A 13,916-nucleotide genomic window follows, 5' to 3' on the forward strand; every position below is an offset into this window, starting at 1 on the left:
TGCAACACAAAAATAAAAATAAAAATAAAAATCCCCGAACTCTAGTTAACAAGGAAGCTCAACTCTCCTTTCTATATAATATATATATAATAAAAATAAATAAAATTACTAGATTAGGGATGACCTGCTTTGCGGGCTCAATGTTCTAAATTGGAGTAGTTGTTTTTATTTAATTTTAATTTTAATTGTTGAACTATGTCATTTGATTAATTGTGATTATCTCCGAGTTGTTATAAAACACTAGAAAGAATAAAGTGGCATCAAGTTAAAGGTATAGAAGTTTGCATACAAATTACTCCTCATAATATGTAAATGCATCTAAGAGTGAAACTTCTATTTATGAATGTTGTGTCCCAAATAAATGATGAATTTTTTTAACATTCATTAAACATCATTTATATATGTGACTGAATCTTTCACCACGTTGATAATAGTCTTCATAAAAATATTTGCACCTGCAGATATTGCAAGTGACATATAAACATATTAAGTAGCTTTATAACATGACAATTATAGCATGCCACATACGAGGACGTCACATTTGTACACCAACATCAGAAAGGCAAATATAAAGGATAAATATAAGTGTAAAAATTGTTCAAATAAATCATGTTAAGCATGATATAGTGTACACGTTTTCAAAAAAATCGAATAACTATATTAAGAGCTTCGTATAAAGCTCAAATGTTTACAAATTCTTTACTGACAGCTCACAACATTATTGTTTCATCCACACCTCTCAAGCAAAGTTCCATTCCATCTGGACAAAAAAAAATGTAGTCTGGCTAATATCCCACAAACCAACTCTCTTCTAATCATCTCAACTTAGAGTTATAGATAATAAAACATTAAACTTCAAAGTTATTTCTTTTGGTTGATGATTGTAGCTTTTTCTTCTTCTATCGCTTTTAGAATCATAGATCTGTCATCTGCAGTTAGATAAGTTGAAATTGAACACTACATGAAATTACTCATGACTTTAATTAGTTCCATAGTTTATTGTGTCAATATCAATTAACATCAAGGTTTACAGAAAATTCTACAACATTTTCGAATGTTCAAGAAGAGTTTTATCTTGATTTATGTGAAGTTTCTCTAAACATAAAGTAATTGATAGCTCAAAGTTTGATTGCCACGAATGATCAAATTATCAATCATAGGATATGTGGCAGAATCTCGAGTCCTTTAAAGCAAACACATGCTAATAAATGGAAACATAACTAATGTGTAATATGTGATATTCATTGAAGGACAGAGTTGGTCACTCATGTTCAAGCAGTGGTTTTAGAGATCTCATCCTATATTTTGTGCACATCTTGACCCATTTATATGCAATATCAATAACAACATACCAGTAAAATCCCACAATGTGGGGTGTGGAAAGAATATAGTGTACACAGACCTTACCTAGAGATAGAAAAATTATTTCGATAGACCCTCGATTTAAAGGAGCAACAGTCCCGAGCAGAGACTCATGCCCATGATCGAACCAAAATCTAGTTCCAGAGAAAGTAAATCTAGAAGTTAGAAGAGAAAACACTTTCAAGACATTTATGAGCTATCTATGCATAAATAGTTTTACCTAAAAAGTTAATAATAGCATATTCTTGCCCCAAAAATTCTTACATGCTAAAAGAAAACCATCATAATGAAAGTACCTTCTTTTTTCAACTTTTAAGAGTAGAATTTAGAAATTAAACTATACAATTAGATACAACAATTAAAGATGAGTATCAACTCACCAAATATCAATGAAAACTTACAATGGTGAACTAACTAATTTCACAGTGTGCTCATTTAATAAAGTATCGTTCTACTAGTACTTCATAAAAAGAGGGAAACATTTTACTCATCATCTCTATAAATCAATGATGTTGCTGCCTCAACAATCGCTCAATAACAATGTATAAAGAAAAAAAATATTTATGCATAATAATGATAAAAAATGTTTTAGAAGAATAAGGAATTGCTACTATTAAATTAGGTCTTAGGCCTAGCTCACACCCAAAAGCTAGCTCAAAGGGGAAGGGAATTGCCCAAGTCATATAAAGAGTCCACCCATCTTACTAACCACCAATGTGAAACTTTTTCATTCTTTAACACTCCGCCTCTCTTTAACACCCCACATCATAGCAGTGCTTAGCATTTGGTGCATTGACAATTTTGATTTTGGGGGGCTCCAACATTGGGTGAGATGGAACTTGACTGTGATACCATGTTAAATTAGACATTGGGCTTAACTCACACCACAAAAGCTAGCTCAAAAGGAGAGGGATTGCCCAAACCTTATAAGGAGTCCACCCATCTCACAAACCACCAATGGTTGACACTTCTCATTCTTTAACACCCTACCTCACACCTAGTGCTTACCATATGGTGCGTGAAGAATTTTGATTTTGAAGGGCTCCAACATTGGGTGAGATGGAACTTACCTCTGATACCATGTTAAATTAGACATTGGGCTTAACTCACACCACAAAAGCTAGCTCAAAAGGAGAGGGATTGCCCAAACCTTATAAGGAGTCCACCCATCTCACAAACCACCAATGGTTGACACTTCTCATTCTTTAACACCCTACCTCACACCTAGTGCTTACCATATGGTGCGTGAAGAATTTTGATTTTGAAGGGCTCCAACATTGGGTGAGATGGAACTTACCTCTGATACCATGTTAAATTAGACCTCGAGCATAACTCACACCCCAAAAGCTAAATCAAAGGGTGGGGGGGGGGGGAGATTGCACAAGCCTTATAAGGGGTCCACTCATCTCACTTCTAACACCTCAGACTTTCAGAATGGGCTAGAAAGGATACGGGCAAGTCCACGAACCCAAAATGGACCATGTACCCTTAACGGTACCTTAGATGGGCCATTTAGGGGTCCACGACCCGTTAAGGGCATCGTGAGACCATCCAGGGTTGCCCCTAGGCAGGAGTCACTAAGACGCCCCGTGGTGACTTGGATGACCCATCTAGGGTCCGTACAAGTCACCGAGATAGTGCGGTTTCACCTTAAGGCCATTGTGAAGGACCACATACGCCTAGACGGTTCGTGAAGATTCACATGAATCGTGAAGTCATCCATGAAAGAGAATTATCAGACTTTGAGTTTTTGGTCAACTTCAAACGATCATATCTTTCAGCACAAAATGAATTAGGTGGGTCATGATCTATCAAATTAAATACATTTGAGTCCTCTTTCCAAGGCCACCAAGTTTGCCTAATACTGAGCCAGAGTAAGAAGTTATGCCCGTGTTAGTAAAGCCCTGTCGGGCAGGGCAACACCACGACCCACTAGACGGGCCATGATGCCTTAGACGGCCCGTGAAGCCCCTCTTCTCAGTCACCTTGTCAGTGTTAAGTTGGGGTCATATTTATCTTTTCCCCTATGCGTTTGGTGCTTAAACTACGTCGTTTGGTACTTAAACTATGTCGTTTGATACTTAAACTACGCTGTTTTACTTCGTCTAAGCCTAGTAAGCTAGTCAGAAACTATTGAAACACTCATTCTCCTAAAATCATTAGACTTAGAAAGAAAATGAGAGAAAGAGGTGAAAATTTTCTCTCAAGGACAAGCAGAGCTCTCCTTCAAGTTCAACCCCGAAATTCGAAGGATTTCTCCATAGTTTTCTTCACTTGGTATGTGGGATTTCACTAGTGGGTTCCTTTCACCCATTAGGTTCCTCGAATTTAGTCAAATCTTCAGCTTCTCCATAAATTGTTCAAACCTAGGGTTCCTAAATCTTAGGGATCTATTGTAATTTACCTGCTATAGTTTCTATGATATTACTTACATGTTTCTTGGAGAATTAGTGTAGTTTCATGTATAAAACTCAGAAACCCTAACTTGTGTTAATTCTCCGTATTTCATGAATTATACTTGCTAGGCAGATTAGTCAGACAATCATGCTTCAGAATTCGAATGCCATATCTTTCGGTATATGTTTGATGCATTCTCAAATAATTATCAGTATTTTGATCAATTTGGTATTACAGTTACATTTTTAGCTTTATATTCAAATGGGAGTAAGCTTAGCACTGAGTTAGACTAGGGTTCAGCGTACTCTCAAGTCCTAGAACTACGTAACATCGTAGGTTTATAAGTCCCCTCTGTTGGGCATCAGTTTTAGTGATAACGCCACAATCATGCCTTTATACCCTAGCAACGTATATTAGGTCCTCTTAATAGGGCGTATAAATCGGACTCCACATTTAGCTCACGTGGTTTATGTCTGTTAATAGTATCTCCCACAGTCAGATTCATGCTGCATTGACCATGTATTCAGTATTTATTTCAGTATTCAGTTCAGCATGTTATATCTTTATGATTAGTACGTGGTCATTGCATCCAACTTAGCTTTTAGTTATGCTTCAGTATATCTATTTCCATATTTAGTTTCTATATTGTTCAGCTTAGCATATATCTCGTATGCTCAGTACATTCAAAGTACTGACACATGCTTTTGCGCTACATCGTTGTATGATATAGTTCAGGCGCTCAACATCCAGACCACGCTTAGCTCGACTTCCAGTCCGTACTCAACAACTTCAGTGGTGAGTCCTCATACTTCGAGGATGATAGACATGCTTTACTTTTTAGTATTCACTTTTCAGTTTCAGTTTTGTTAGAGTTAGTTGGGGGCGTGTCCCAACAAATCAGATCAGTCAGAGGCTTTCAGACATATATTAGAACTTGAGTTGTTAGTGTTGTTTTCAATCATCACTATACTCTTCATATATTTTTTATATATTCAGATATCTTGGGCTTTTCCCCACTTCAGATATTAAATTACTTTTAGCTTCCACACAGTGCATGTTTTAATTGAACTTGTATAGATATGCCATGCCCTGAGTTAGCTTAGGGTCACTTGTGACACTAAGCACCGTGTCGTGACTAGGGGGTAGCCATGGTGCGTGACATCACTAATCACCAATGTGAGACTTTTGTCTTTCTTTAACATTTACCTTGTGAAAAATTGAAGCTTCGGTGTAGTATGAACATTTCTTCCCCGCAATTCGAGCTTGCTGCAAAATGTCAAAGGATAGAGTAATTCGTTTCTGCAAATCAAAATTAAATGGAAGAAAGAAACCAAATCTTTACTTCTCATGAAATTGATAGTTAAGGAGGTAATGAAAGGAAATCTACACACATGAACTATAAGTAATTTGAAGACAGTGCCCCAATTATATACGAATCTGAAACATCAAAAATCATAAATAGAAGAAAAAGGAAACATAACTAAACAATATCTCTATGTCGAAATTAGGACTTAGTCTAAAGCGTTCAGATCAATTGTATGAACAAGGAAAATGGAAATAATTAACTCACCAAAAACAAAAATGAATTGCAATCGAATAGAAACACCAAGCATATGTTGTTTCCAGATGAGCCCAACTTCTATTACCGAGAGAGAATGAAGAAATTTCTAGATGCTTTGTTGTGGTGGTTCTTCAATTCTAGTCTAGGGTAAATGAGAGTCTAGGTTGCGTATTGATCGGTTTGGTTCAGTTTTGAAGTTTATCGGTTTGACTTATTAGTTATTGGTTTGTAGACATGCTAAACCGTTATAGAACCATTAAGTTATTGGCTTATCGGTTATTGATTTATCGGTTGATGATTGTTATTGATTTGGTTATCGGTTTAACCGTTAAAATTTGACAAAAAATCATTGAAAATCACTTTAAAATAAGGTGACAAACTAAATGAACCATGCAAATGAGTTCACAAATTGCATCTTGCTCAAAAGCAAATATTTTTTCATTGTAGAATGGGTAAGAGTTTGAGACATCCATAAATAAAAGTATGAAACTAAACTCCAAGTCAAGGACTTTATATACAAAATAGTATATATATATAATTATTTAATTTACTATCGCATTATCAGTTGAACCGTTAAGAAAAAACCTCAAACCGTTAAGAACAAAAAATCCGATAACAGAAAAAATCAAAATTGTCATCAAAATCGCTAAACCAATAACCCCTTAGTGATAAACCAATAACTATTTTTCTGTTTGAGTTATCGGTTTCAATTCAATTTTGAACAACCCTAAATGACATGTTTTAATTTGGTGTAGTTGAAATGTCTAAAATACCCTTAAAGAAACATAATTTGTTAAATGTTGATACAAAATATATACTCACTCTTCTATAAAAGTAGAAGTGTGCGTATATATATTATAAGTATAAGAGGTTGTTTGGTGTGAATGATAACATCAAATAGTTCTTGGTTTAAATTATGGTGCCACTTAATTTGTTGTTTGATTGGTAAGTCCGGATAATTTATCTCAGGATAAGTTATCCCTCCCCTTGGTTGGTATAGTAATTTTGAGATAAATTATCGTAGGATAAAACAGGTAAACCGACAAAGATATCCCTTTAAACCCTTTGTAACACCTTAGAAACCTAACAGACTGAACAACATGAAATTGAGTGAACCACAGAGGGGTTTACGGACCGTGAAAGGAACCATGGTCCGTCGACCTGCTCTTGGTTCACACCCAGCCAATATGGTGGACCACGGATCCCTCCACGGGCTGTGGATCCAATGACAGGCCGTGGATGGGTCCGTCATCCTAACCCAGTAGACCCCATGACACCGTGAGCAACCACGATGGCCTTCACGGCTCGTGGTCCCTTACATGGTCCATGAAGTGGACTGTAGACGAGGCCTACCAGACCTGAAGGCAGGGCAGGGCCACAACCATGACCAAGTTGATGGGCCATGGTCCTAGTGACAGCCCGTCAGTCCCCTCGTGGTCGGCCCTCATCTGCTATTAAGTCGGGGTCATTTTGGTCTTTTCCCTATGCGTTGGGCATTTAAACTATGTCGTTTAATACCTAAACTACGTCGTTTAATACCTAAATTACGTCATTTTATTTAGTCCAAGCCTAATAATCTATTCCGAACTTACCCAAAACCCTCATTCTACTAAAATCATCCAAGTTAGAATGAAAAGAAGAGAAAGAGGCGCCAGTTTCTTTCAAGAACAAGCAGTAGTGTTCTTTAAGTTTCAGCCCCGAAATCAGGTATGTACGATTTCACTAGTGGGTTCCTTTCACCCATTAGGTCCCTAAAATTCAGTTAGTTCTTCAGATTCTCATAAATTGTTCAAACTTAGGATTTCTAGATTTTCAAGATTTTATTGTGATTATGGTTCCCTTGATCTAACTAACTTGTTTCTTGATAATTTAGTATAATTCCATGCATAGTATTCAGAACCCTAGTTTGTGTAGATTCTCTTAGTTCATGAATTACACTTGCTAGATTAGTTAAATGTATAATCATGCTTCAGATTTTGAATGTCACATTATTGGTATATAAACGTTGCATTCTTAGTTAGCATGTCAGTATTTTGAGCTATTCAACATTTCAGTTACATTTAAGTCATATATATATTCAGTTGGGAGTAGACTTAGCACCGAGTTGGACTAGGGTTCAGCGTACTCTCATAGTCCTAGAACTACGTGCCTCCGTAGGATTATAAGTCCCCTCTGTTGGGCATCTGAATTAGTGATCACGCTAGTCATGCCTTTATACCCCTAGCAAGGTATATTCGGTCCTCTAGATGGGGCGTATACATCGGACTCCACGTTTAGCTCACGTGTTTTATGTCGGTTAATAGTAGCTCCAACAATTAGAATCTTAGTGCATTCGACCAGGTTTTCGATATTTATATCAGTTTACAGTTCAACATGTTATCTTCATGATTAGCACTTGGTCATTGTATTCAGTTCAGTTCTTTTCAGTTATACTTCAGTACATATCTATATCTTGTTTAAGATTATATGATTACTCAATTATACTTTGTTCAGCTCACATATATTTGCTCAACTTAGTATCTATATCCTGCATTCTCAGTACATTCCAAGTACTGACGCATACTCTGCGCTACATCCTTTCATGATGTAGGTTCAGATACTTAGCATCCAGATCACGCATAGATCGATTCTTGATCCGCATTCAGCAGCTTCAATGGTGAATCCTCATATTTCGAGGACAATAGACATGCTTTTATTAGAGTTAGCTGGGGCATGTCCCAACAACTCAACTCAGTTAGAGGCTTTTTAGACATAGTAGTAGATTCAACTTGAGTTGTTAAGTGGTTGTTTCAGTTATCACTAAACTCTTAATATGTTTTATATATTCAGACTAATTGGATTTTTCCACACTTTCAGCTAACCATTGTTTTAGCTTCCGCATAGTACCTGTTTATTTCAGTAACTTTTATAGTATGCTTATGATATGCCAGACACAGGGTTAGCTGTGACCCTAGGTCCCGTGTTACGTCAAGGGGGTAGCCACGGGGCGTGACAAAATTTTTATACATCATTTTTCACATTCATGTATATTTACATTATTTTTAATCCCATGTATACTAAAATTCATAGCTTTCATTAGTCCTTAATTTTTATGATAATTCTTCATATTATTTTATTAAAAATTTTCACTATATAAATATAATTTTTATTATGAATTTATTTGACTAAATTCTTATGTTTATTTATATTTTGATTCTCATAAATCCTCTTATACTTTAACAAACTATAAGATGGAAGTTCTATTTTCTTTTTTATGAATTTATGTGTGCATTTCCATAATGTTATATTACTTTGTAAAGTCGTAATTTTTTTCCATCCTTTTATCATTTTGTAAACAATGATATGGTTCATTCTAATTCATCAAGTAGGCCATGATTTTTGTTTGTAAAACTCTTATTAAAATGAAATTAAGTATATTCAAAATTAATCTATAGGTGTATCACTAGACTTTGTTGTTTTGTATGATTTATAAAAATTGTTAATATATTAACACTTATAATTTTAATCTATACTTCTGAATAATTTTCAAATATAGTAAAAAAAGAATATCACTAAATTAAATATTTAATTCAAATGTATAGGTCTGATATGATGTTTAAATAAGTTATTGTTTGATTTTATATATATATATATATATATATATATATATTAAAGAGTGTGATTTTTATTAGTATGTCTACTATACTGATGATAAAAAAAATTCAAAAAACTAATTAAATACTTAAAATATATCTATGATTATAGTATTGAGTCCGTAACGGACTTTTCATTATCTAACGTGAAGGACAAAACAACAAAGGGTAAAAGGGTAAATTTACCCTAGCACATACATTCTCTTCATAACTCTAGAACCATTCATCTTCATCATTTGCATTTCCAAATAAACCACAGTTGAATCAACATCCTCTTTCATTCAACTTTTGAGTTCTCTCCACTTTCTCATGTTGGTTGTAGGATAGAAGAAGAAAAGTATTAGTGGGGAACCTTTTGCTAGCCCAAGATCATTAACTAAGATTGGAAGATTCAACTAAAGAAGAGGAAGCTAGAAAAGAGAAGGAATATTTTTGAAATGAGAGCTTGGTTACGGAAGAAGACTCTTGAATTAGATTTGTTTTTTGTTGTATAATATACAAGACCCTTACTCCCTATTTATACTTATCTTCCTTATTTCATAATCTGATTTACACCTTATGATATGATGAAATAAAACAGGGTAGATTGACCTCTTCAAGACGAACTCCGCCTTAGTATTAACCTGCTTCCACTTCTTGTATATGTTACTATTCTCTAGTCTGTCAAACAGAGGACTTGTGTTAATCCCATTAACAACATTCCACAAATTATCGCTCATAAGGTATGATTTCATACCTTGTAATGGATTTGTTCAATAATTTCATCCTCATTCCATTAACACAATCGCTTAAATCCACCCTGATAAACCAGTTGAATCAACCACTAATTCGATCTTGAAATAGAACCCAGAAGCTAATCAACAGATGTGGCTTTGATACCATATAGAGAAATCGCAAAAGAAAAATATAATTTGGGAGACCTTTTGCTAACCCAAAATTGATAACTAGAATCGGAAGATTCAACTAAGGAAAAATAATCCAGAAAGGAAAAGGAAAATTTTGAATAAGAGAACTTGATTATGGAAGAAGATTCTTAGATTAGATTTGTTTTTTGGTTATATACAAGCGTACAAGACCATTCCCTATTTATACTTATCTATGGATGGTTTTAGATACTTCAAGATCTAGACTATTCTATTAGTTTAATATTTACAAATATCATCTCTAGAATATCTACAAGAAAATTCCGGTAACTTTATCTTCTTCTATAGAATGTCTATATATTTGATGAGTCGGGTATTTTGGACTTATTTATATATCTTTTCTTATAGCTTTATGTTACTAATGTATAGATTGAGGATAATTATCCTTTGAATAGTGATTGTTTCAAGTACTCGTGGTCTTGTAATACCTTGGTATTTGAAAAAGAAGGAAAATAAGTTTTTGGACTGAAGTCTGGTTTTACGGGTCCTATTTACAGACTCTAGAAGTTTCTACGGGCCGTAGATAGCAACCGTAGAAAGAGGGATATTTTTCAAAACAAGTGTTTGTACCCTTTTTATGAATCACCAGGACGGCCCGTCATTCCTTGTATGAGTCGTAAATAGGTCTCGTAGGTGAGTCCATACTTAGTAAAATTTTGAGGGTCAAAGTTGGTTTCGACGGTTGGTTTCTACGGACCATAAAAAGACCTACGAATCGTAGAAATGTTTCGTCAAAAGATAGGTGAAATCATGGTCCCAATACTTGGTCTACGGTTGACCAGTACAGATCGTAGGTATGAACCATAGGTCGAGTCCGATAGTTATTTTAAAGGGGTTTTGGGTCTTTTCCCTAAATTTTTTAAAATCAAAACTATGTCGTTTTACCTTCTACCTTAAGCCCTATATAATACTTTTAAGCCCCAAATTACCCATTTTCAATTCATTATCCTAAATTCCCTAAACTTGACCAAATTCTCTCAACCTAAGGAAAAAGAAGAAGAGATAGAGTTCCATTCAAGTATCCAATTCACCATCTTTCTTGGGATTTGAATAGCAAGGTATGTGGGTATTCACTCATGGAATCCATTCTTCCATGGGGTCCCCAAAGCTTTCAATTTATCAATTAACTAAGTTAGGGTTTGAATTCAATCTTTGTGGGTTTCATCCAATTATGATTGATATTGTTGATTAAGTCTTCTAATGCATGATTTAATATTAATCCATGCTATTTAGTTGAAATTACATTGACCCATGCCTAAATCATGTTTTTTCAACTATGAACCTATGATGAGCCCATGAATCGATGAACTATAAATTATGAAGATATGCCATTGTAAATTATTTGGGGATGCTTTGAAAGGAAAGTATCAAAGATATTGTGAAAGGATTTCTTACTTGCTATGATGATCATGATTGTGAAAGATATTTCTCACAAATAAATTCATATTGGTGAAAAGTTTTCTCATCAATGTTGAATTTTGTTTAAGGAGCTATTTTATGTTTTGATCTTGATAGTGTGGATTGGTATTGATCATTGTCTTTCCTATGTTATATTGAAATTTGACTTTTATCTATTTCGTTGGGATTTAGACTTAGCATTGAGAGGACTTTGAAGTGGAGGCTCAAATAGGTAGTCCCTGGTAGCAACATCTAGTCCCTAACTACGTGCCCCGTAGGATTGTCTTAATTGACCAAGCTAGTGCATCCACTTTAGAAAATAATGATATGTATTGATTCTACATTGGCAAGTAGATTCCCCTTCTTTCGGTATGAGGGACATACCAGATTCCATGATATAACTCTCATGGTCTTATTGTCGGTTAAAGCTAAGATCCACCAAAAATGATTATGTTTTCTTCAAGCTTTTTTGATGTCCTTTATGTTAATGTATTTGACTATGTTTTATTCTTTTCAAGTCATTTCGTCTCTAAAAGCTTTTAAATGTTTCATCATGATCATGCCTAAACGTTTTAAGTCATTTATGTTATCACGTACATTCTATGTCCTAATGAACTTGTGCTTACATTATCTCATGAATGTAGGGTCTGGCGTTCCTACGTCGCACACTCGTTGCTAGAAGTCTATTGGGTGCTTTAAGTGGATTGGTGAGTCCTCATGTTCCGAGGACCGAGACACTCTATAGTTTTATGTCATTTCTAGTTTTTTAGACTTTGTATGTTATATATGAGTTACATCCCAAACACTTTTTATGATGTATTAGATGGATTTGATGTATAAAATGCTTTCTTTAAATTCTATTATCTTGTATGATGTATTCTAAGTGGCTTGTGTAGGGCTTCTCGGGATTTTATACTCCGCGTCATGTCTAGTGTGTACTTTGGGTTATGAAAAACTTGGTATCAAATCACAAGGATTAGAAAGGTCCTAGGATGTCTCATAAGCCACATCAAGTAGAGTCTTGTTCATGAGTGTGAAGCGCACCACATTTATGAATAGGAAGCTATAAGATATTTAGGAAATTCCACTTCTTTCATCATTCTAAATTCGTGTGATAAAGTTTAACTCTATGTCTCTCTCATAATCCTTATCCGATGCTTTTCAAGATATGGCCCCTCTAAGAGCATACGTTAGGGGGAATTTGAATGAGAATGTCGAACGAAAAGCTCTTCAAGCTCCTCAAGCTCCTCCAGAAGCTCCTCAAGTTTCGACTGACCCTTTGGCCGAAAAAGTGACTAATATGGAGTTTAGGACTACTTTTAAGTGTTGGCCCAGCCATGACGGCTCAAGCAAATAGGGAGGTTATGGTCCCTGTGAATCCAAATGTTGGTATGACGACAACTAGAGTGAGAGACTTCACTAGAATGAATCACTCAGAGATTCATGGTTCTAAGGTTGAGGAAGATCTTCAAGTGTTCATTGATGAGGTATACAAGGTGTTGATGATCATGGTAGTGACACCGGTAGAAAATAAGGAATTATTTGCTTATCAACTTAAGGGTGTGGCTCAAGTTTATTTCAACCAATGGAAGGAAGAGATGACTGTAACACCCCGTAACTAGAAAGAAGTTAAAAAATGGAAATAGTCATTTTTGGAAAGAATATAAAAATCTGGAAAATTTGTTAAGTATGTTAAGTTGGATTTTTTGGTCAACTTCAAACGACCATAACTCCTATATAAGGATGAGTTAGGTGTGTTTCCAGATAGCGTTGGAAATATCTTGGAATAATCTTTCCAACGCCGCCAAGTTTGCACGATTCCGAGTTCGTATGAGTGAGATATGACCATTTGAAGTTGGGCTGTTCAAATAAGGGAAGTCTAAAACCGGATTTTGGAAGGATATTTTAGTCTTTTCCTTACCCAATTATTTTAATTCGTTTTTAGGAGTTTAATTGTGGTCAAATCAGAAATTTGTCAGTTTAGAGAATTGGAAATTTATGCTAGGGCTTGGAGAAAGGAGAAAAGAGGAGAAAGAAGGAGAAAATGCAAAATTCGTCAAGAACGTTCGAGTTTGGTGGTGGATTTCGCCAAGGATTCAATCCTACGAGGTATGTGAGTTCACCTAGCATTGGGTTCGTTCACCCACACGCCAAACATGTTTAATTTAGCATGATTTTCTTCCTACAAGATTGAGAATTTGATGTTTTTGAGTTGTGTTCTTGAATTGTTTTCATTCTTGAACTTATATGGGATTGATGGATTTTCTTGAGATGTTTTAGCGATGTTAAGAGTTGTTTCGAGTTAGATTCTAGTGTACATGTTTTGGGTATCTGAATTTAAGAAGATATTGAGAAAAGGAATTGGGTTTAATCGAATTAAGGTTAGAAATCGAGAAGGAAAATTAGTTAGATGGTACCTGGGAGGGTCTGGCGTGGCACGCCCCATTTGCGCAAGAGAGGCTGGGGAGGCACGCAGTGCGCTAGAAACGATCCCTAGTAACTTAGGGCCTGGCGCGGCGCGCCCGTGTCGTCTGCCCCCACCCGTTTTTCATCGTTTAGCCCGTTTAAGTCCTTCTAAAGTGTACTAACGCTTCCTATTGATTCTGACTACTTTAAGTGACTTCTAAACATCTAGAAATCATC

The sequence above is a fragment of the Solanum tuberosum genome, unplaced genomic scaffold, assembly GCF_000226075.1.
Source record: "Solanum tuberosum cultivar DM 1-3 516 R44 unplaced genomic scaffold, SolTub_3.0 scf00037, whole genome shotgun sequence".
Taxonomy (NCBI): Eukaryota; Viridiplantae; Streptophyta; class Magnoliopsida; order Solanales; family Solanaceae; genus Solanum; species Solanum tuberosum.